General features: G+C 38.6%; 1 long non-coding RNA gene across 1 annotated transcript in view; it reads left to right on the top strand.

Annotated features, from left to right (window-relative positions):
* Positions 1-25,087, top strand: part of LOC119253743 (uncharacterized) — a 147,961-nt gene that overhangs the window by 23,835 nt on the left and 99,039 nt on the right. The window contains exon 2 of the long non-coding RNA XR_005127201.2: positions 7,622-7,773. This is a non-coding gene — a long non-coding RNA (uncharacterized LOC119253743). The remainder of the gene's footprint in view (positions 1-7,621; positions 7,774-25,087) is intronic.

Here is a 25,087-nt window from a genome sequence, read left to right as displayed (position 1 = left end):
TCACAAGTTTAAGGGTCTCCCTGGTGGCACAAGGGGTTAAGTCTCAGCACTGTGAAACTATTGGCAGCCACTGCAGCACAAGTTCGATCCTGAGCCAGGGAGCTACCCACATGGCACAGCAGACCTCTCCTAATACACCCGCTGCTCCCTCAGCAGTGTATTTCAGTTGATCTGCTTGTTCTGTTCCCCAATCTGTCTCTGGTGAATCCTCTCACCCCCCACACCTCCTGCTCGTACCCGAGTTCCTCTACATAAAAATAAAAACTTAAAAATTTTTTTTCACAAGTTAAATTATGCTGTGTCTTGGTGTGGATTTCTGAGGGTTTCTCTTTAGTTATTTATACACTTTCTTAAATCTTTGGTTTGTTTCTTTCACCAAATTTGGAAGTTTTCAGTCAGTATTTCTTCAAATACCCCTTTACACCACTTTTTGGTCTCATTTTACAGCCCTGATGATATGGATGTTGGCTCTTTTGTTGTTGACCCACAATTCCCTGACATGCTAGTTTTTTTTCCTTTTGCCTGTTTTTTCTCTCTTGCTTGGATTGTGTAAATCTGATGGATCATTGTGTAAATTTGATGGATCATCCTCATTCATTCATCATCTTTCATCTCCACACTTGTTACTTAACCAATCCAACAGGTTTTGTAATTTATTTATGCATACAAGAACTGGGGTACAAACCAGAGGTGTGGGGGATGAGAAGACACACCAGAGACAGAGTGGGGAGCAGAACAGACAGATCTATAGGTATACACTGTTGAGGAGAGCAGAGGGTGAGACAGGAGTGGTCTGCTGTACCATGTGGGTAGCTCCCTGGCTAACTGGGGATCTAACTAGTGCTTCAGAGGCTGCGGACAGCTTCACAGTGCTGTGTTAACTCCTTGCGCCACCAAGGAGGCCCCTCCAACAGGTTTTTAAAAAATGTAAATTACTGTGTTTTTCAGTTCTGTAAGTTCTATTTGGTTTGTTTTTTTGGTTTTGTTTTTTGTAATGTTTTTCTTGATTAAACATTTGTGGTCACTTTCTGTTTTTTTATTTATTTTAAGAGAATTTTCAGGTGCTTGTTGAAATATTTTTATGATGGCTTGTTAGCTAATTCCACCGTGATTTATCTTGTTGTTATCACTTGGTGGCCTTTTTCCATTTAAGTTGTGATTTTTTATGTTTCTCGATATGACAGATGAAATTTTCATTGCAATCTGGACATTTTGGCTATTATGTTTGGAAAATCCAGAACTTATTTACATCTTTTGTTTAAGTAAGGATTCACCCTAAACAGGTCCTAATCTACTTTTGCGGATGGTCGTTTGATTCACAATTTAATTTCCAGAGCCTTTGCAATGTTATTTTGGTCTGCTTGGTATGCCAGGTGCTTCTGGGGGCTCACATTGGTTCTTGCTGGTGCCCCTAAAGGGGTTGGTTGGTTATTCCCAGGTGAGGACATCTGACACCTCTAGGTGTGATAGGGGAATTAACCCTGTAAGGGACAAAGAAGTTTCTTGATTAAACATTTGTGAGATCACATGTTATCTCTCTTTGGGTCAGAGAAGTCTCTGAACCATGAGAGGAAGGGAATACCCAGCTATACCCCTTGCTATGGGGAATTTCCTTTGCTAGGAGACCTGAGACCTCAATATTTCTGGATAAAGGGAGTTTCAGGGGATAAAGAGGCTTCCCAGGCCGGGTACTTATTACAGTGGGACACTCTTGCTGCACATCTGTTTATATGTTGTCTCTCTGCAGGGGAATATGCTTCCCAGCCCAGGGGAGAAGAGATGTTTGTTTTCAATGGGGCTCCCTATCTCTTTCTCTTACCAGTGATGCGGGGCTCATTTTATGGGAGGGATTCTTGTTCAATCTGGTGATGGGACGAGTCTACCTGGACAACCTTCTGTGGTTAGGCTGGGGGTCAGGAAACACTGGCTTTGGTTCCCTTCTGTGGGTGAGTGAGTGAGAAACTGTATTTAAAGGATGCTGTTCCTTCAATCATCAGGCTGCTCACCTGCCTTTTTTCCTCTTTTCACCTTTCAAAGTTCTCCTTAGGTTGACTCTTGCATTACTTTCAGAGTTTATATCTGTATTTAGCAGGGAAGAGCAGGTAGAAACAAATTTATACCAACAGTCCCAGTAATTGCTGTAACATTTTAAAGGGAATATGAAATTATATCCCTATCCAAATAATCTTTATGGTTTCTTATTGCCTGATATGACAAGTTTTGTACTAAACAGTATTAATTTTTCTTTAGATAAGTCACTTCTAAATGAAAACATATGCTAAATAATGCTGAAACTCTTCGAATACTCATCTTACACATCCAATGTATAGCAAGGCTATTAAACTTCTCTTCCAATCAGCTCTGATACCACTTTTGAAAAGAGGAAAACGGAGGGGGGGCAAAAAAAATTCCCAGTAACAGTGTCCTTCCATTTTTCTCTCCAAGTTGCAAATGCATAGATGATACACCTCATAGTGTACACGGACTGAAAGCCAAGCCCTATAGCCAGCAAGGGACAGTGGTCCCAATTGTGACCCCTTCTCTGTTACAGTGTCTCTCATCTTCATTTCCTGATTCTCCTAATGTCAGTACAGCAGTTTCTTATCAGGAAGTGCTCTGGAGTCAGCTCGACTCATAAGAGAGGGTGCAGATGCTACCTTGGGAATTAGGTGAGAAATCGCTCAAGCTGGCTGGTGAGGAAGTGCAGTGGACTCAGTAGACTTTCTAGTATAGAACAAAGTCAAAGTTTTTTCTTTTTTTCTGGAGCACATGATCAAAGGTCTGATTTTTTCTAAGATTTATTTATTTATGCATACAAGAGCTGGGGTGCAGGCCAGAGGTGCAGGAGGGTGAGAGGATTCACCTGAAACAGAGTGGGGAACATAATAGGTCAATCTACTGAGATACACTGCTAAGGGGAGCAGCTGGCAAGACAGGAGAGGTCTGCTGCACCATGTGGATTAGCTCCCTGGCTGGGACAACGCTCATGCTTCAGTGGCTGCAGAGAGCTTCATAGTGCTGAGACTTAACCCCTTGCGCCACCCCACCAGGGAGGCCCTGATTTTTTTTTTTTTTAATGCCAGAACTTAAATAGATGTTTAGATTGCTACTTTGCCTTTGTGCTGCAGTCAGAATGGCCCTTTCCTCTCTTGGCTACCTGTGGATAGGTGGTAGTTTTTATTGAGCATTTATCATATGTTAGTCAATATTCTAACCACCACTCTAATAGGCAGTGTAGGTCTGTTAATAATAACAATGGGGGTAGATTTATTATATTTATTATTATTGCTATAATAATAATGATATCTTACAAATACCAGTAATACTAATAATAACCAGTGTTTATTGAACACTTATGCTATTCTAATTGCTTTTTATGGATTAATTAATTTCATCTGCCCAATAACACAAGGAGGTAGAGACTACTATTATGCCTATTTTACCAGGAAACTGAGGCAATGGTATTAATTGAGCTGACCAAGACCAGACAGTTGGTCTGCAGAGGGGCCAGGATTCAAACAGTCTATCGGCAAAGAACAGATGCTCTTAGACATTAAACTACTTGATGCCTTTAAGACTGTTAAACATTCTGTAAAAAAAGGAGTTTGGCCACACTATAATAATAATAATATAAAAGCACCAACCCAACAATAAATATACCAGCTATCGCAAGTAAAATTGACTGCTTATTAGGATTTAAAATTTATGCCACACATTTGTTGTGTGCTTTTTTCATATAACCCTTCTCACAACCTAGATGGAAAGAACAATTCTTTTTTTTTTTAAGATTTTTTTTATTATCACTATTTTATTTATACAAGAACTGGGGTACAGGCCAGATGCCCCGATGAGGGGTGGTGAGAGGACTCACTAGAGACAGAGCAGGGAACAAAACAGCAGACTGATGAAATACACTGCTGAGGGGAGCAGTGGGCGAGACAGGAGAGGTCTGCCATGCCATGTGGGACCCTTGCCGGCTGGCTGGGATCGAACAGGCACTGCAGAGGCTGCGGACAGCTTCACAGAACTGCGCTCAACCGCCTGTGCCACCAGGGGAGGCCCTACATGTGAAACTTTTACCATAAGTGATGTGTGTATTAAACCTCCAGTAAAATATATCCTGGAATTTCCATGATTGTTTACATAATCTGTCTCATTTTTTTTAATGGCTTCTTCTTTGTTTTTCTTTTTTCTTTCTTTTTTTTTTTTTAGATAAATAAAATTCTGATTGAACTATCAGAATAGCCTAGACATGTTCCATGTTCAAAGCAGGATGGAATGTGAAACTAAAAAAGCTTAGGTTTGGGGGCTCCTCACCTTCACAGACCCCATCCAGGACACTGGGTGGTCACTGGTAATATGTTCACGTGGTCATGGTTTTTTGTAAAATTTTCAAGAGTAAGTTATTTTAAATAGGATCAGTTAAGTCCACAGTTTCTTTCCAGATTTCCCCCATAACATTTTCCTTGTTTTGGGTGATGGTGGAGAGACTGAGTGATTAAATAAATGTTAGCTTCCAAAAGAATTCACTTCTGAATAAATACGCATTTCATGCCTAAAAATAAATAAGTAAACCTCCAGTTAAGACTATGTCTAAAGATTGAAGCATCATTACCTCCTGAATCATTTATCCTCAATTAGGACCACGGAGACAGATGGCAGCTACTGTGTGAGATAATCAAGACAGAGTTGGTTATACTGAGTTTGTCTTTTTCCACATGGAAGATGGATTTGTTAGACAGATAACTTAATGGAAGTTTGACATTTAAATTAACCTGCCCTAAATCTCAATCAAGCCTCCAGAAAACCTTAGCCAGTCATTTCATTTTTAGGGTGCATTCTTTTTTTATATATTTTTTTATTTTTATATTCTCCATACAATTGCAACCCCGATTTTGACCCCAATCCCTCCTTTCCCTCCCCCACAAAGAGTGTCTCTCGTTCATAGTTTGTTGGTTTTGATTTTTTTCTTTCTTATAATTATTCTTTTTCCTGGTCCATATTTAGGTTTTCTAGATTCCTGCTATGAGTGAGACCATCCAGTATTTTTCTTTTTCTTTCTGTCTTATTTTTCTGAGCATGATCCCTTTGAGCTCCATCCATGTTGCTGCAAATTGTATGTGTTTATCTTTTTTGATTGCTGAGTAATATTCCATTGCGTATATGTACCACATCTTCTTGATCCAGTCATCTATGTTTGGGCATTTGGGTTGTTTCCAAAGTTAGCTATTGCAAATAGTGCTGCTATAAACATAGGGGTGCAGGTGCTCTTTGGAATTGATGTTTCTGTGTCCTTTGGGTAAAGACCTAGAAGTGGAATTGCTGGATCATATGGAAGCTCTATCTTTAGTAGGTTGAGGAATCTTCACATGGCTTTCCACAGATTTCTTATAATTGATTCAAAATGGAATGCTCTTTCTTTTTCCTTTTTTTTTTTTTTTTAAGATTTTATTTATTTATTTATACAAGCACTGGGTACAGTCAGAAGCGCGGGAGGGTGAGAGAATTCACCAGAGCCAGAGCAGGGAGCAGAACAGGCAGGCTGAGGATACACTGCTGAGGGGAGCAGCGGGCGGCAGGAGAGGTCTGCGCGCCGTGTGGGACCCTCGCCAGCGGCTGGGGATCGAACCGGAGCTGCAGAGGCTGCGGGTAGCTTCGCAGCCCAGAGCTCAACCGCTGCGCCACCAGGGAGGCCCCTCCTTTTTACTTTTTTTAAAGATTTGTTTATTTATTTATTTATACAAGCACTGGGTATACTCAGAAGCGCAGGAGGGTGAGAGGATTCACTAGAGCCAGAGCGGGGAACAGAACAGGCAGACTGATGAAATACACTGCTGAGGGGAGCAGCAGGCACTGTAAGAGAGGTCTGTCGAGTCATGTGGGACCCTCGCCGGCGGCTGGGGATCAAACTGGTGCTGCAAAGGCTGTGGACAGCTTCGCACCCCAGCGCTCAACCGCTACGCCACCGAGGAGGCCCTGGATTGCTCTTTCATTGGAGGGTTGAAAATAAAAGCAAAAACTGACAAATTGCCGGTGATATACAGATACTTATTTTCATATCTCCCTATTATAATTTCCAAAAAGGAAAAGAAGTCTCAAGCAAATTAATTGCAAACATGATTCGGTTATTCCAAAGATTATAGTTAATAATCTGCTGAAGCAATTTATGATTTATTTGAATCCCAAAGGGAACATCTTCAAAATAAACTTTTCTACAATTATAAGGTATGAAAACCTGTCCATCAATTGATATTTTATGCACATGTGTTTGTATGGCTGAAGAAATATGCAGTGTGCACTTAAGACAGTTTCTTGGTTAGATATGAACCATTTTACAAGGAGGTTTTAGGTATTCAAATGTAACTATATGCATAATGGAAACATGAAATTTCTTCTTCCTTTTTGAGATTCTGTTTAAAGTTGTGGGAAAAAATGAGCTAATTCTTTATTTTGATGGTTTGTAATCATATGGTGAATTTTGATTACATATCATACTTTTCTCAGTTGCTTTTAGTGGGTAATTTCATTATGTGATCCTTTAAAATCTCGTAAGTAGCATGTCAAACTTTTAGTGACTAGTCTGGAATGAGAAATTTATAAGAGATCTTCAAACTCTAAGCTTTCCATCAAACTGCTTGCTCTTTGCCCAACAAGTATTTACTGTGTTCCTACTGTGTGTAAAACACTGTAGGGGGCTTGCAAGGTGAATTATTCAGACAGGATCTAATCTTACAACCTGGTTAAAGAGAAGGAGTGATAAAGTACATTCACAAACAAACATAATATGGGGAGGTATGTGATAAGTACCATAAGAAAGACACAGATGTAATACTAAGGGAGTCTTAAAAGGTTGGCCAGAACACAACTCTGTAGAATAGGGGATTCCAGAATTGGAACTTAAAAGATGACATGGATTTCACAAGAAGAAACATGATAGACACATTTCAACAGAGGTAGTTGTTGCAGAAGCCTAAAGCAGGAGGGAAAACACAAATTGTGCTTGGAAAGTAAAGTGTCAGCAGTCTAGACCAGAGAGTTGGGTAGAATAGATAGGATAAAAGGGAACTGGATGGAAAAAGACTAAAGGCTTTGGGGTTTTATCTATAAGCAATGGAGAATGAGGTCTCAATGATTTAGGAAAAATTATTTGCTAAGAGAATCTAGAAAGAACAGGGGCTAGAGAGGTTAGACACCAGGGTATCAAGTATATGGTTATAAACAACAAAGTGAAGACACTGGAAATAGGGTATAAAGAGCAATAGTATAAATAGAACTTGGCAGACTATTTGTGTGTGTGTGTGTGTGTGTATGATTGCAAGTGCTGGTTGGTGCTAGTTGGGGAAGATAGCAAGGGAGAATGATAACAGTCTACAGAATTAGGAGAGTCTTGGGGAGATAGCTGGTTGTGATGAAAGGAAGTTGGTGATTTATATTATAGTGATGTTGAATTTGAACTGATACAAAACATGCATGCCGAGAAACTAGACATATAGAAAGGGATTTGAAGAGACCCAGTCTGATTTGAAATAGAGCTTTAGTTACCTCAACACTCAAGTAATTTGTGCAGGTGATTTATGCAATTTAAGCATACTGTTCAATTAGGGCCAATGGTGTTTTTCAGGACCAACCCATGAAAAGAACATTCGTACTACAACTTGAATTTAGAGGACAATAACGACAGTTTGTAGTAGTCCAATGGCAGCAATGAAACCCTCAACAACCATCAAATTGGATCACTGATGAGGCAAAAAGATCATTGGGTCCTCATTCCTGGTATGTATTAATGAATGTTGGGTCCTCATTTCTAGTATGTATTAATTAATATATTTTTATTCTACCCTGCAGATCTAGCATGCTTCATGGATTGAAACAAAGCCATTAGCTTTTACATAAATTTGCTTCTTGCTTATTTCCATCCTTTGCCTTTATTCATTTATTTAGGGATAATTTTTTAAATAACTATTGAGCTTACAATAAAGTTAAAAGGAAGTTAGAGAAATACTTGTATTCTTCCTGCCTCACCCTTCCCCAACATGCATATCCTCCCCTCATTAATTATCAACATTATTCACCAGAATGGTACATTTTTACCACAAATTGAAATATAATAATCAATTTACCTACATTGAAATATCATAATCACATACAGGCCATGTTTACCTTAGGGTCACTCGGTGTATATTTTACGGGTTTGGAGGAATACATAATGATAAATAGCCATCATTATAAATAGTTACACTGTATTTCCCCCCAAATGTAAAAATCTGCCCTAAAAATTTGTGTTCTGCCTAGTCATCCCTCACCCCAACCCCTGACAGCCACTAATTATTTCACCTTCTCATAGTTTTTTTTACCTTTTCCAGAATGTCATAGAGAAACACGTAGAATGTGACCTTTTCAGATTGCCTTTTTTTCTTTTAGAAATATCCATTTACATTTTGGTATGAATTCACTTAGCAAACTAACAGTAACATGTTTAAATTTTAGACCAGATCACTTTTGATACTAAGGATGTATACACACTATTCTCTTAAGCTATTGGCAATTTTATATTGGATTTAGTAAAATAAATGTGAGCACACATAATATTTTAATATTTAAAAGGTAAATTCTTTAAAAATTGGCCTTATCAGCACAAAATTTCAGCTATACACAGATAAATGAAAATTGTAGCTTTGAAAAGTTAATAGTATCTTACAAAAAAAAACAAATTTTTAGCAAGCTCAGATAACAATTAGTTATCTAAACAGTGATACACTAACATTTTTTTTTTTAATTTTTTTTTTTTTTAGTAGAGGCATGTTTTTATTTATTTATTTGTTTGCTTTGTTTATACATGCACTGGGTACAGTCAGAAGCACGGGAGGGTGAGAGAATTCACCAGAGCCAGAGCGGGGAACAGAGCAGGCAGAAGGACCGAAGTACACTGCTGAGGGGAGCAGCGGGTGGCAGGAGAGGTCTGCACGCCATGTGGGACCCTCCTCAGGTGGCCGGGGAGCAGCTGGGGATCGAACCTGTGTCGCAGAGGCTGCAGGCAGCTTCGCAACCCAGCGCTCAACCTCTGCGCCACCAGGGAGGCCCTACACTAACATTTTAAGGTAACACTTGTTATTCGGTCTCAAATGGATCAAGTTCTTTGTTTTTCATTCTCAGAACTACATTTCAAGTTTTCTAACTCCTCCCTTCAAGTTTATCCTGCGCTATTTCCTCTTGTTTTCTTCCCATTATATCAGGTTTCCATTTTGTGTTGTGTACCCATAGTTGTTTAAAAAGGAGCTCAGACTTCTAGCCCATAAACATCACTTCCTCTGTCTCCTGAATTTATTTAAATGGCTGATACTTGAGCCTGGAGATTGTTTACACTAACACCCTGGAGTCAAGAGTGTTCATTACCTCTACCTCAAACTCTCCACATAGGTCAACAGCACAAGGCAAGACCCCTCATATTTTATTATTTCAAAACCAAGATTCTTTCTCAGTCCTCCATTTCCCAAGCTTTCTGCTGTGGATACTCATTCACCCAATTTGTTGATGAGTCAACTGAAATATGTTTGCAGCACAATTAAAAATATATTTCTTTTTCCTTCTAGATCACAGTGCTTACGTACATGCTCTCTGTCATTGTAGAAACAACTAATTGTTATTTACTTAGTTTTTAATGAACTGAAAATTTTTGTGAGAGATTTTCCATGTCTCCAACAGGTGGAACAATGTATTGAGAACAAGTTGAATAGAGCCATCTTTTAATTTAAGAGAAAGTAGCATATATTTTCCCTTTAAATAGATATGAAAGTCAAGTAACAGCTTATATGTAACATTATCTGCTTATGGTAATCTCCAGATGATAGATGGCTTTATAATTCAAGTTAAAGAAAAACATTAAATTCGATTTAACTTATATACCTGATAATCATGGCAAAAGATTCTGTAAGACATTTAATTTTATCAGACTTTTTTTTTCCTCACTGGCCAACAAAATGTCATAACATATTTGACTTTGGAAATGTTTTTCTTAAATTCATTTTTTCTAAGTCGAAGGCTACCTGACTTACAGAGACCTGGTAGAAACCATGAATGGTGTTATGAATAGAAGTTGTCATCTAGTTCATTAGTAGGATGCTTTGCCCTTGGGTCATAAGCACATGCATGGCATAGAGAGGTTTTTAATGAGAGTTGCAAAGAATTTGGTCCTTCTCAAAGTTCATCTCTACTTGTAGGCACACCATCCCCCACCAGTGATGTTGGACTTATCAGTTGCCCTGTTGGCATGAATTTGGACTCTTAGGGTATTTCCTAATTCTTGATTCCCTGCCAAGGATGTGCTGGTCTTTTATTCTCCAACTCAATCTCTCATGTAGGAACAAGACTGATTGCTTTTCAGAGATTAAGGTTGAAGAGAGATCAGGTCTCAGAATTCACCCATGAAGAGTTCACTTAGGGTAGGCCAAGTGGAAAGCCAACTCCCAATATGTTACTTAGAAGGGTTGGGCCCTCTTGGTTTTGCCCTTGTTCTCCTGTCTCATTTATGAGTCAAAATAAATAATAAAAAAGTGGTTTCTATCTCTCTCATCCCCCACAGCCCTCCCCAGTTGAATAAATGAGAGATGAAGGAGTGAGCGTCACTGGGAATACACAGCCTCATATGTGTCATAGGCGATTCCTGTAGGAAAACTTGACATAGTCAATTCAGAGAATTATTGCTACTTTTGTTGAACCCCTGAAATGCATGTAAACATGTACTTGTAATCCTGTCGGCAGAACTTCATGTCTGTATACCCCACCATCCTACACACACACACACACACACACACACACACACACACATTTTTAAACTCTTATTCTTTCTTTAAAACCCATTGTCTAGTACCAGGATCATGGTTAGTGCTTCACAAACATTTGTTGAATAAACAAATGCATGAATGCATGACACTGTGGGGATGTCTCAGATACTTCCAGGCAGCTTGATTGGTTTTCAAAATGTTATTGATGCGCCAAAGTGGAATAGTCTTAGGGACCAAGGCCAAAGAGCCAAACCCTTGCTATGTGTTCACTTTCACTCCATGACTCAGACTCCATTGCTCTATTTTGAAGGTGTAACCAAACTCATACATTCAAATGATTCTAATTTTAAATGTGTAACAATTGGACTTTGAAAGATTTTAAATTACCCTGAACTAACTAGAAATATAAAAGGTTAGGAAGGTCATGTTAAATATCTCTTGCCCCTATTATCTACCAAGAAGTTGACTTTGCATTAACAGTGTTTTTAATTTAAAAGATATATTATATATGTAGGACTTAAAGACTAATAAATCAAGAAAAGGGAAGAAACTGTTTGCAAGCACATACATACAGTTTGAGGCACCAATTAATATATTAGAATAATTAGTAACTACTCTTACTTAAATTAGGATAATTGCTAGGCAGGTTTTTTTTGGTTCTTTAAGTTTAGTTATTACTAGAACTTAAAAATTACCAAACTGCATTTAGGAAAGTTTCCATCCTTTCCAGCTCTTTCATAATTATGTTTCTGATAATTATATTATCAGATAATATGAATTAGTGAGTTTAAGACAGAACAAGGACAGTCCTTGACATTCTACCTTCTGTTGCTCTCAGGATAATAATAGGGAACTTGTTTTTATTTTTAACCAGAATTCTATTTATTTATTTTATTGACATATTACATGATAAGATTATATGCGTTTCAGGTGTGAGCCTGAGCATCAGGTGTAGGTACTATATTAAGTTCACTTAATTCTATCCTTCTCCATACTGCTGGCCCCTTTGTGCAATTTACCCACCCAGAACTCATTTTTTAAGGATGATTTCATTTCTTGTGTCTTGGTCCCAGGTTGTACATAAGCAAAACTGTTGCTCCTACTTTCTTCGGATGATGATGTTTATAACACTTGCCCTTCAATTCTTGTTCTGAACATTGGCGTGCTTGTCCAACTTCTCTACTTTCAGCTTTTCACACCCTACCACCTTAAGACTAGACACTTACCCAGAGAAAAAGCGCCTGACCTCCCAAATAGGGGAAAAAAGAGCTTGTTTAGGGCCTCCCCGGTGGCGGTGCTGGTGGCACAGCGGTTGAGCTCTGGGCTGCGAAACTGCCCTCAGCCTCTGCAGCACCAGTTCCATCCCTGGCCCCGGGGCAGGGGTCCCACATGGCCTGCAGACCTCTCCTGAGGCATCCGCTGCTCCCCTCAGCAGTGTACTTCGCCAGTCTGCCTGTTCTGTTCCCCGCTCTGGCTCTGGTGAATTCTCTCACCCTCCCGCACTTCTGACTGTATCCAGTGTTTGTATAAATAAATAAAAAAATCTTAAAAAAAAAAAAAAGTAAATATCTTAAAAAAAATAAAAGAGCTTGTTTAAGCTAAGTACACTACTCATTTTTATCCCACCTGGAATAATATGTTTGATTCTTCAAATGTTAGAAAATTATAGCTGTATATGTACATGTTGGAGAATAACGAAAGGTCTCTCTGTAGATTTTGATACATAGTTTCTTTTTATGCTTAAAGAAGATTTTAATAAAGAGGAAATGTTGCATTATGCAAAATATCAATGCACCCCACAGATAGATATAGCAATGCTTAGATGATAATTATCCTGCAAATAAAAAATAAAAAATACCACACAAATAATTTGGCTCCTTCAAAAGAGTTTGACTCCTTTGAAAGTGCCTATTTATATAATCATGCAATTATTACAATTATTCATATCTGAGGTTCTTTCCTCTGAGGTATCTATTAGAACCAACTATCATCTATTATTTTTTTTCTTGATGGATCTCTATTGTCCCAACGCTGTACTAGTCCAATTGTTTTTTTCTCATGAAATTTCTGGAGATTTTTCTCTTTTGCTTCAAGTGAATGCTTGTGAAAGAGCTCCAAACACATTCATAGCTTAATTGCAGCCTTTATAATTAAGTATTAAATTATGTACAAACTCTTGTCTATTGGGTGAAACTTATTCATTCATCTAGACATGCTCCTGCACATCCTTCAACAAAGAAACACAGCCACCTGCCAAGGTATTCCATTTAATTAATTGTTTCCCTAAAACCTTTCACCTAATGATATATTTTAGAGGATACTTTAACTTATTTGAACTACTTTTTGAGGTTTCCTATTAGTCTAGGAGACATTTTATTGAAAAATAGAGAATAACTAAGCTCCCTGAACACTGACAAAAATGACAATTGGGTGAATCCATGGCACAGATTAAATTTAGTTTTCTTAGTGAATCTTACTGATGCAATCCCTTTAGAATTCAACTTAAAGATATTTATGTTTATATTTATTGCTTTTAATTTAATTTAGAATGAGTATTTTTTTTAACTATGCTCTTTTCATGTTTTAGATTTTACTATGATCTGTTTTCAATTTTTGCAAGGGTGAGAAGTAGTATGGACGTAGTTATTTTGCAATTTTCTTTTTTCCTCCCTCCTCTTCCTTCTCTTTTCTTTCCTCCCTCCCTCCCTCTCTCCTACCTTGCTTCTTTTCTTCCCTTTGCATGTGGATATCTAATTATTTTGAGGGCCAATTGTTGAATTGCCCTTTTGCTTTTTTGAAGATCAAATTGCCATATATGTGTATATCTAAAATTTCTGAGCTTTTGCTTCTCTTTTATTTATCTATATGTCTCACATATTTGAAATTCATTTGTATGGCTAAGAGCTAACTCTTACTGCCATCATAATCTCAGTGCTTACTTAAGCTGTGGCAAGCCCAAGATGTGCAACATGATGTTCTCTGTGTGTGTATAGATATTTGACTTTTATTTATTTATTTTTTCATTTTCTACATAACTTTTTATTTTTTTTAATGCAATTGGTTTTCTTTATTTTTTTTTCATTTTTTTATTTAAATAAAATTTATTTTTATATTCCCCATACAATTGCAACCCCCTTATTTTGACCCCAATCCCTCCCCTCCCCACCCCCCACCCCCTCATAGAGTGTCTCTGGTTCATAGTTGTCTGTTGATTTTGATTTTCACTTTCTTATAGTTATTCATTTTCCTGGTCCCGTATTTAAGTTTTCTAGATTCCTGCTATGAATGAGACCATCTGGTATTTTTCTTTTTCTTTCTGGCTTATTTTGCTGAGCATGATCCCTTCCAGCGCCATCCATGTTGCTGCAAATTGCATGGGTTTTTCTTTTTTGAATGCTGAGTAATATTCCATGGTGTATATGTACCACGTCTTCTTGATCCAGTCATGTATTTTTGGGCATTTGGGTTGTTTCCAAAGCTTAGCTATTGTAAGCAGTGCTGCTATAAACATAGGGGTGCGGGTGCTCTTTGGAATTGATGTTTCTGTGTCCTTTGGGTAAATACCTAGGAGTGGAATTGCTGGATCATATGGAAGTTCTATGTTTAGTAGGTCCAGAAATCTCCACCCAGCTCTCCATAGTGGTTGGACCAGTTTGCACTCCCACCAACAGTGCAGGAGAGTTCCTTTTTCTCCACATCCTCACCAACATTTGTTGTTGCTAGTTTTTTTAATATGTGCCATTCTCACTGGTGTAAGATGGTATCTCATGATAGTTTTGATTTGCATTTCCCTGATTACAAGTGATGTTGAACATTTTTTCATATGCCTGTTGGCCATTTGCATTTCCTCTTCAGAGAAGTTTCTTTTTTTAGCTCTTCTGCCCATTTTTTGACTGGATTATTTTCTTTGTTGTTGTTGAGTCTCATCAGCTCTTTGCAGATTTTTGTGATCAGTCCTTTATCATTAGTGTTATGTGCAAAAATGTTCTCCCAGTCGGTGGGGTTTCTCTTTGTTTTTGTTATTGTCTCTTTTGCTGTGCAGAAGCTCTTTAATTTGATGTAGTCCCAGCTGTTTATCTTTGCCTTCACTATCACTGCTTTGGGTGATGTGTCTGTAAAGATGTCTTTGATGTGCATATCATGTAGTGTTTTGCCTATATTTCCTTCTATGTATTTTATAGTTTCAGGTCTTATGTCTAGTTCTTTAATCCATTTTGAGTTGATTTTTGTGTATGGTGTGAGGTAGTGGTCAAGCTTCATTCTTTTGCATGTAGCGACCCAGTTTTCCCAGCACCATTTATTGAACAAACTTTCTTTGCTCCAATGCATAGTCTTTGCTCCTTTGTCAAAGATTAGTTGACCATAAATCTGTGGGTTTATTTCTGGATTTTCTATAGAATGAGTATTTTTTAACAACTCTGCAAGGCTGTGCAGTTTTTACCGTATTTATGTACCAGACAGAAAAACAAATGAGAGAGGTTTTCTTGTCAAACAAAAGTAACATAAAAAAATCCTTGATAATATCCATGCAATCTTTGGAGAATTGCAAAGCAAAGGGAAGATGACAAATGATTGATGAGAGTACATACTGTAAAGTTTCAATAGATGAACTAAATATTTTATACTGAATTTGAAAACTAATCACTCTACAGATGACAATTAGGGAATCAGAAGTCACTAGGAGCAAGGTTTTTTTTTTTTAAGGTTTATTTTATCTATACAAGACCCGGGGTACAGGCCAGATGCGCGGGAGGGTGAGAGGGTTCACCAGAGACAGAGCAGGGAACAGAGCAGGCAGACTGATGAAACACACTGCTGAGGGGAGCAGCGGGCGGGACAGGAGAGGTCTGCTCGCCATGTGGGTTGCTCTGAGGTCGGTGGAGATCGAACCGGCACTGCAGAGGCTGCAGACAGCTTCACTGCACTGCACTCAACTGCCTGCACCACCAGGGAGGCCCGGAGCATGGGGTTTTAACAGTAGTAATGTTTATCATTGATTGCACAACAGCCAGAACTGCGATATCTTTGTCCTTCATTCATCCTTATAACAAGCCTACCCATTACCAGTTTATCAATACAACTGAAGAGTGAAATGCACTCACTTTAGTTCATTTGCAAGTGGTCACATAGGCAGAAAGATATAACTAAAAATCAGACCCCTATCCTCCAATTATCCTCAACATACAGAAATGCGTCTCTCTTGATAATTCAAAATTCTTATTTACATAGTATGTACTTACATAGATCATATAATCATAACATTTATAATTCTTTAGATTTTTCTTAAATAGTATCTTAATTGCGATTTCATTCTTTAGAATTTTCAAACAGTATAGACATCACACCAAACCAAGGATCTAGGCTCAAACATGAAGGGGCAGGTCAACCCCTTGCATCGGCTTGGTGTATATGTGAGGGCGAAGTGCACTACCAAAAATCCACTTTATGGAAAAAAAAATTTCTTTTAATGGTACTTGCAGGATTCTTTGAAGAGTCATGTAGATTGGTATAGACATGAAAGGCCCCTGATGACTTGTGAAGCAAGGATGACACATTGATTATGTGGAAAACTAAGCAAAAGCAAAACCCATATCTGACTTTTAATCAATCCATCACCTTCAATAATGTGCCTTTTGATCTTAATATTGAAGGAAACTGCTAAATGGAAATAAATAGGGAAATGTTATCAGATATCATTTGCATTCTGTACCTATAATCAGGTCAAAATACCATGACTTTTATAACAGGTTTTCTTAAGAATATTAAGTATGGATGAAAATAATAAGGACTGTATGAATTAAATATTTTCTCAGAATCTTTTTTTCTTTGCTCAGCAGATAAAAATGTGGATGTGATATTACTGTGCATACTTAAAAATTCTAAGTATTTCACAGAACTGGAAGAAACACTTTTCAGTAACTAAGATTTGGTACCAATTTTATACTTTTCCTAAAAAGAACTATTTCAATTTGCCAGCCTTTCAGTGTGTTATGCTCCATGACTTAGCATCCAGAGAGTGCTTGGCGTGTAAAGAAATGAGTCTTGAGGAAAGAGAAGATGGCACAATGAACCTGACAAATGATGTGCCCGGTGATAGAGTTTCCATTTGGGGCTTGCTTTTCCCTCTTTCCTTTTTGTATTTGGGGGGAGGGGCAGGGATAGTTAGGATGTGTGATCAGCTGTTATCAATCAACTTTGCAAACTCCCTTGTGGCTTGAGATTTTTGAGGATTGGCCTGATCTTCCTGTTGGAAATCATCCAAACCCCAGAGAAGGGCTCTTTGTCTCAATAACAGATAATAATACAGAAAAATTCACATCATATTTTTATCTTTCTTATTCTTGGATGAGGCTAATTGGTTGGCTATATGTATGTAGCCATATCCTTTCCTTAAAAACATAATATGCAATATACACTGGAAAATGCAGTGGTTTTTAATATTTGTTAGATTTTGTTTCACACAGCAGATAATGAGAGTGAAGTACAAAGCAGAAATTGATATCGTTGTTAAAATGCTATATTGAATTCAGAAACTATCTTCTTGATGGAAAGAGTAGGATTGTAGAAATGCAACCATTTTAGTTGCAGCTAATTTAGAGTCAGTGGTTGATTTTCTTTCAGAATTTAAAATTGAATGTCAGGCTTAGTGGGTGGACTGTATGTGATTGAATTCTAATATAACTCCTATGCAATACACACTTCCCAACTTTCTTCTGTAGGTGGGGAGACTGAGCTATGGAAAGATTATTTCAATAACTGGCCCAATGTTACACAATGAGAAATGAGTAAAATCAGAATGTTAACCAAGAACTGCTTGAGTTCAGATTTCTGCTTCTCATTTTATGTCAGACATCAACATCCTTTCCAATTTTGACCTGTCATGGGGGTAGTAATGACCACTGATTATTAGCTTTTTTCTTTGGCTTTTATGCAAATGATTATTACTCCAGTCACTTATTTACATGTAGGAAATGTTGCAAAGGTAGGTGTGAAACTTCAAAGTTTCAAGGAAACAAAAAGTATGAAGGAAGCCAGAGCAACTGTTGAAGGCACACCACATGGAGGCAGACTGACAGCCTCCAACCTGAACTTACAACATCAGGGTCAAAACACCATGACTTGGTATAACAGAGTCAGATATAGCAGGTGTTTTTTTTTTAATTTATTTTATTTATTTATGCATAGAAGAACTGGGGTGTAGGCCAGAGGTGTGGGGCAGGGGGTGAGGATTCACCAGAGACAGAGTGGGGACCAGAACAGGCAGATTTACTGAAATATACTGCTGAGGGGAGCGGTGGACAAGACAGGAGGGGTCTGCTGTGCCGTATGTGGGTTAGCTCCCTGGCTGGGGATTGAACTCAGGCCTTAGTGGTGATAGGGCTGAGACTTAATCCCTAGGCTAGGCCACCAGGGATGCCCCCGAATAGCAGGTTTTCTTAATAATATTGAATATGAATGAAAATGATTAGGGCCCTATGAATTAATCATTTTCCCAGGATCTCTTTTCTTTGCTCAGCAGATAAAAATATGAATGTGATATTATTGGTCATACTAAAAAATTCTTTTGAAAAGTTTTATTCTATTAGGATTCTTTTTAAAATATAAAAAAATGAAGACTTAGCCGTCACCATATTTCCACCTTTAACACTTTATCAAATCTTTTTTTTAACCAAAACTGGCACAAGTAAACAATTGCCTATGAATAACATTTGTAGTGTGAAGAGTTTGCCAAAACACTATTACAGATTTTAATTTTCTCAGATTCCTTACCTTCTCGCCTTCCAGAAAAATGTTTAAGTGGGTTGTAAAGGATAAACTCTGTGTGTGTGTGTGTGTTTGTGTGCACGCACGCATGCATGTGGTGTTTGCTATAAGGCACCATTTGGGAATCAGGTTTTCGTAGGACCAGGTACTGTTTTTTCTGAGTGTGATAATCCTGAGAAATTGATAAGAAGAAAGCTTTCTTCTTGTATTCCTCTCTTTACTGTCAAGCATGAGAGGTTGTCATATCAGGCATTTCCACTTACTAGTTTTTCTTCCATCATGATCAAAAAACTGACTTATGCCAAAGTCAGAATGAGTCAGATAATAAGAAACCAGTGTATTTGGACCAGCAAGTGTGGATAGACTGAAATGAGTCCCAGCAAACTCCCTCTCTTTCTGGGTGTTTAACCACATGCAAACAGGATGGAATGGTGGCTCTCCAGTGGGTGTGGTTCTTGCTTTTCCTACCTTAAAGTCCCCTTCCTCTTTTTCCCTGCATGTGTTTCAAATCGAAGCAGAGGTGGGTGGGGAAAGCAATAGCTGCCCTGTAACTATAAATAGTAAAGCCAAGAATCTGAGTGTCTGCCATCAGTGGGTAGAGGTAGATAGGGTAAGAGAGGTGGGAAGCCACCCAGATTTAATCACTTGCACTGCTTCAAACCAAACCAACTTCTGTAGCATACTAGGAGTTTGGAGTAAATATGAGGCCAGTCTCAAACCCAATCTAAAAACAAAACAAAAGCAAAAAAAAAAAAAAAATTTTTCAGCCCTCCCCCAGCCAAACAGAAAACAAAACAACAGCAATAACAAATGAGGTTAAAATAGAGATGGTCCCTGATAGATAGCAACCTCCCTTAACTTTTCGGAAAAATACAGTTAATAGTCAGGACTAATGTGGACCAAACCCCATGGAAAGATTGATGGAAATTCATTTTTAAAAGCCACACACATGAAAATAATTTACACAGGAGGTTTTCTGCATCACAGCTGTACTGCTTATTTATTTTGGACCAGTTTGTGCAAAAAATGGTACCAAAAAATGGACTAAATTCTTACTCGATAACCTTACAAATGTTAAATTAGTCACCTAAACTCAACACCCCCCCATGCTGAATAGGCTGCTGTTTAAAGGCAAATGATCTTCAGGGTCTCCAGGTATTCATTACTTTAACATTTATTTCAAATAAGACTCCACCCTTGGATCTCAGCCTTTCCAATATTTGTACCTCTTACTACTATTGCTCTTACAATTTCAATACACCCAGGAGACAGAGAGTGGATGTCAGAAGACTGAATAGGACCACTGTGAAGTGTGTGAATCTGCATCTGCCTCGGGGTGGGAAAGATGCTTGTAAAGAGTACTCCCAGACTCATAAAAGTTACACAAAAGAATTCTCTGGAGCATTTTTGCCCCACCCCAGACCATAGGCATCAGAGAATAGAGTTGCACCTGCTTTGATGCTGGCGGATTTTCCTCCAAACCCCTGAGCCAGGATGAGACAAATGGTTTATGGGAGTTCCAATGCACCTTGCAGGGCGGGATCTTCATTGCACCTTGAAATTTAGTAGAGCTTGGTGCCTCGAAGCCAGTCAACACATGCGCAAGGGTGTGACATTTATTTAAGGGATTTGGAGACCAAGGTCTCATGCACATACAATCAGAGGTTTCTGGTGTCAGTATTCATTGACTTATCCTCTAGAAAAGAAGGATCTGGGGATTGATAGATCAAAACTTTGCCTTTGTGAAAGGGGCATGTTTGTATTGTTCTGATCTGGTTCGTAATCATATTCATTATTTCTATTTATACACTGTCTTTCTTCCATGTTGCCAAAGTGCTTCTTGGCCAATGTAGAATTAAAGTGATTAGTTTTTTTAGGTCATTGCAAAGTTCATTGACATTCCAGTCAAATGGATTTTTTTTTTTTATCCAAAGGAACTTATTCCCTGAAAAGAAGTGCTTGTCATTTATTGCAAGAGACTTTGTTCTATTTCTTAAGGGAGGGATGGTTGTTGAAATTATTTCCCAGTGCCAGACAACCTTGGACATAATAGGTTTAAGGCTGATACATTTCTTTTATAGATTGATGTGTTAAAGCACAGGAATAAATGTTGAGCTCCAAGTCTCATAGTCTGTCTGGAATACTCCTTAAGATGATGCTAAATCCATTCAGTAACACCACCCACTCTTTACTGAAAGTGCTGTATGCTGCTGAAAGTCAATTTTGGCAGACAGTGAAACTCTCACTGATCCAGACCAATATATTTAATTCAGCCAGGTAGTTTTCTCTGATTTTTCTTATTTCCTTTCTTTTGCCAAGTTTATATTAAAATGACTTGACGTCATAAAAATTAAAATCGTACAAGCAAGGGTTTTTTTTTGGTCCCACATTTACCTGTGAATATGCAGATGTCAAGTTCCATGAGCAAGATGTATGACAACACGATCACAGGAGAGTGGGTTTGCTGTCAGCTCTTAAAGTATTTTTCCCACTGAATCTAACATTTGATAGGCCCAGCTTTACCACAATTGGAACAGTGGTCTTTGATTTCTTTTTATAATTCACTAGAACATTATTTAAAGAAAGAGAATAAAGTTGACCTAAAGAGGCCCATGAAATTTCCTGCCTGTTCTAGTAAGGGTATTTTTACTTATGTAATTAAAAGATGAGAACAGGGCCTCCCCTGGTGGCACAGCGGTTGAGCGCTGGGCTTCGAAGCTGCCCGTAGCCTCTTCAGCGCCGGTTCGATCCCCGGCTGCTCCCCGGCCACCGGAGGAGGGTCCCACATGGCCCGCAGACCTCACCTGTCTCGCGGGCTGCTCCCCTTAGCAGTGTATTTCGTCAGTCTGCCTGTTCTGTTCCCCGCTCTGGCTCTGGTGAATTCTCTCACCCTCCCGCGCTTCTGACTGTACCCAGTGCTTGTGTAAATAAATAAATAAATTTAAAAAAAAAGAATAAGGTTTAAGTCAAGATTAATCTAGTGTCTGTGTTCTCATCTTTTTTTTTTTTTTTAAGATTTATATATTTATTTATACAAGCACTGGGTACAGTCAGCAGCGCGGGAGGGTGAGAGAATTCACCAGAGCCAGAGCGGGGAGCAGAGCAGGCAGAAGGACCGAAGTACACTGCTGAGGGGAGCAGCGGGCGGCAGGAGAGGTCTGCGCGCCAGGGACCTCTGTGGCCGGGGAGCAGCCGGGGATCGAACTGGCACTGCAGAGGCTGCGGGCAGCTTCGAAGCCCAGCGCTCAACCGCTGCGCCACCGGGGAGGCCCTTCAACCTTATTCTTGATTCAAAGACAAAAATGCATGTCAAAAATGTCACATTTTCTAACTGAAGAAAATGAGTGGGATCATTTGCCAAACAAACAAACAAACAATGCCTCACTTCACTATGGTCTGATTTTTTTGGGGGGGGGCGGGGGGGGGGAGGAAATACAGTACCTCCTCCTGTCTGCACCATGACAGAATTGCTATAAAACAGCCTTGAAAATAAGTTCCAGCTCCTAAGTCTACTCCTGAGATAAAAGCAGAAAGAAATCGGTTATCTTGCCGCCAGAGGGCGATATATTCTCCAATCAAGATACGGGAAAGAAAAGGTTTGAGGGTGTTGCTGTTTCTCTGATACTCTCTTTCTTATTTGCGTCCTAGGTACATTTTGCACCCATGGAAAAACATTGCCCACTTTTATGGTACTTGAAAGAGAAATAAACAACGACCCCACAAAAAAAATACTTACCTAAGGGAAGGTTTGCAAGGGGAAAAGAGGGTGAAGACTTGTTAGGGAATTCAACCAGACAGTTTGCAGACGGTGATCTTTGAAAACATATTTGAGGCTTAAACATATATTAAGAAAAAAGTATTTAGTCTTTTTGTATTAATGGTTCCTGTGACATTTTGTTATGACTAAATTGTGTTCCCAGCCCATTCATATATTCATATGTTGAAACCTTAAATTGCAAAGTTATGGTTTTAAGAGGTGGAGCTTTTTTGAGAGGTAATTAGTTATGGAGATGGAGACCTTATGAATAAGATTAGTGCCCTTATAAGAAGAGATTTGAGAAAGAATATCAATATCTTTCTCTCCCTCTTTCTCTCCCCCTCTCTTCCTTTCCTGTAAGGGGATACAGCAAGGGAGGAATCCAGTCTATTGGCACCCTGGCGTTAGACTTCTTAACTTACAGAACTATGAGAAATAAAGTGTTTGTTGCTTAAGCCATCTACTCTATGGTATTTATTATAGCAGCTTGAACAGACTAAAACACGACGGGTACTTCTTGGCCCTTAGCTTCACTACCTGTAATTTGATTGTGTAAACACTTGCCTTCTAATTTGCTGCTCTGGGGTCAGGGGATTTTTCTTTTTTAAGACAAAAAAAGAATTCCAGACATATTAACCTAGTTTCATTATGTGTTGTTCATTAACTGAATTGGTTTGAATGGAATTAAAAAGGTGAATACATTAGAGAGACAAATCACAGACAAAAAGGTTATTCTTTCTAATTTGTTTATATTTCTGTTCAGATCAGTGGTTTTTAACCAAGGCACTCTCTCCCTACTCTCACCAAACTCTGTGACCTTTGACATCTCTGGAGATTATTTTGATTGTCACAATTTGGGAGGGGGTGTAGCTACTGGTCTCCAATAGAAATCAGAAATATTGCTAAACACTCTATATTACTCAGCACATCTCCCCAAGACAAAGAATTATCTGATTCACTGAGATTGAGAAATACTGGTTTATAGCAACATCAATAAGGGAATTAATCATTCCTTTCCTTTGGGGTAAGTGATATTAGTTTAAAATATTTTTTCCCCGTCACCAGAATTTATACAATTAAATACTGTGTTTTTTTAAAGAGGTTTTTTAACATCAGGTAGCAACAGATGGACACCAAATTGTCTTTCAATTTAGTATTTGGTCATTTTTGGATCATCCATAATATATAAACCCCAAAAACGTCTTAAGTGAGTCCGATTCAGTTAATAAAAATTAATGCTAACTTACTGTGAAACAGTTTCAAATTCCTAAAATAGGGTTTCCCTAAACGTACATCACTGTTGGGCTGGATGTACATGCACTTCATACCCAAATTTTCATAAGCAAAACTAAAAAAATAATCAAGATTATGTCCTGATATATTCTCTCCAGGAGATTCACAATGCATGTTAACGTGTTAGAGGCTCCTAAAAGAACTCAGTTGAAAGTAAAACAATTCTTAAATTCCTCCGGGGAGATTTCAAAGTTCCCCAGTATATCTTCTCTGACTTTTCAATATCCATAATCCTCCTTATGAACCCTTCGCTCTGGACACCCGTTAAGTTCTCCTTTCTCGCTCCAACCCCTTGGCTCTAACCTTAATTCTTTCCTCTGTTTGGAAGATTTTAGTTCCGGTGTCTGCCCGTAGGGGTCACCCTTCCTGATGAAAGCCTAAAGGAATTCCTCTGAGTTTTGCTTTCATGTCAGAGCCTAAAAAGTGGGTGCATCCCATGCAGTCTATCAGTGAACTTCTGATGAAACATTAGAAGATAAGATATTCTGATGTGGGCCTCCCCGGTGGCACAGCAGTTGAGCGCTGGGTTGCGAAGCTGCCCTTGGCCTCTGCGGCGCCGGTTCGATCCCCGGCTGCTCCCCGGCCACTGGAGGAGGGTCCCACATGGTGTGCAGACCTCTCCTGCCTCCCGCTGCTCCCCTCAGCAGTGTACTTCGGTCCTTCTGCCTGCTCTGCTCCCTGCTCTGGCTCTGGTGAATTCTCTCACCCTCCTGCGCTTCTGACTGTACCCAGTGCATGTATAAACAAAAAAACAAACAAATAAATAAATAAATAAACATGCCTCTATTTAAAAAAAAAAAAAGCGTATTAAAGATATTCTGATGTACTTACAACATCTGGCATGGTGTTTCTCACCAAGTGGGTGTTCAAAAAATCGTTTTGGAATTACTGAAGGAATCATCAGACAATTCAATTGACTCAGGTCAATGTAAATATGTTTAACATTAAAGGCATAGTCTTATAATTCTGAAGAACAAGTAGAAGAGAATGCTGTCAAACACTGATAGCCTATTTTATGCATCAGTGCAACACTGATGTTTTAAAGATAACTCTCAGTTACTCTGATTCCAAACTAGGTAATTATGTCCCAGATAAAGGATGGGATATATGGATATCAATATATTTCATCAGAAGAGTCATATTTTCTACTTTTATTGTTCTATTTTTAATATTCTGTTTCATTAGCTATACCTTTCTTTGCATGTAGGTTGGACATCTGGTTTCTCATCACAGACTCCATAAATTAATCTTATAATATATTCTCTACCTTCCTGTCAGCTTGATCTAGAAAGAGAGACTGTGTTTTGAGTCAGGTTGTTAGAATTCTTGCCCTGGGAATCTACATAAGCCTCTCTAAACCCCGTAAGTGATACAACTACAGGCTAACACGATTGTCCCTTTATGATTCAACAAGCAATGGGGACTCATAAAAATAAATAACACACAGTGTTTTCTTCACTTCCTTTCCATACTGTTTTCTCTCCAGGAAAAT

This window comes from Talpa occidentalis, unplaced genomic scaffold (assembly GCF_014898055.3).
Source record: "Talpa occidentalis isolate TD23 unplaced genomic scaffold, MPIMG_talOcc4v2.1 talOcc4.10, whole genome shotgun sequence".
Lineage (NCBI taxonomy): Eukaryota > Metazoa > Chordata > Mammalia > Eulipotyphla > Talpidae > Talpa > Talpa occidentalis.
This window is presented reverse-complemented; position numbering and strand designations above follow the sequence as displayed.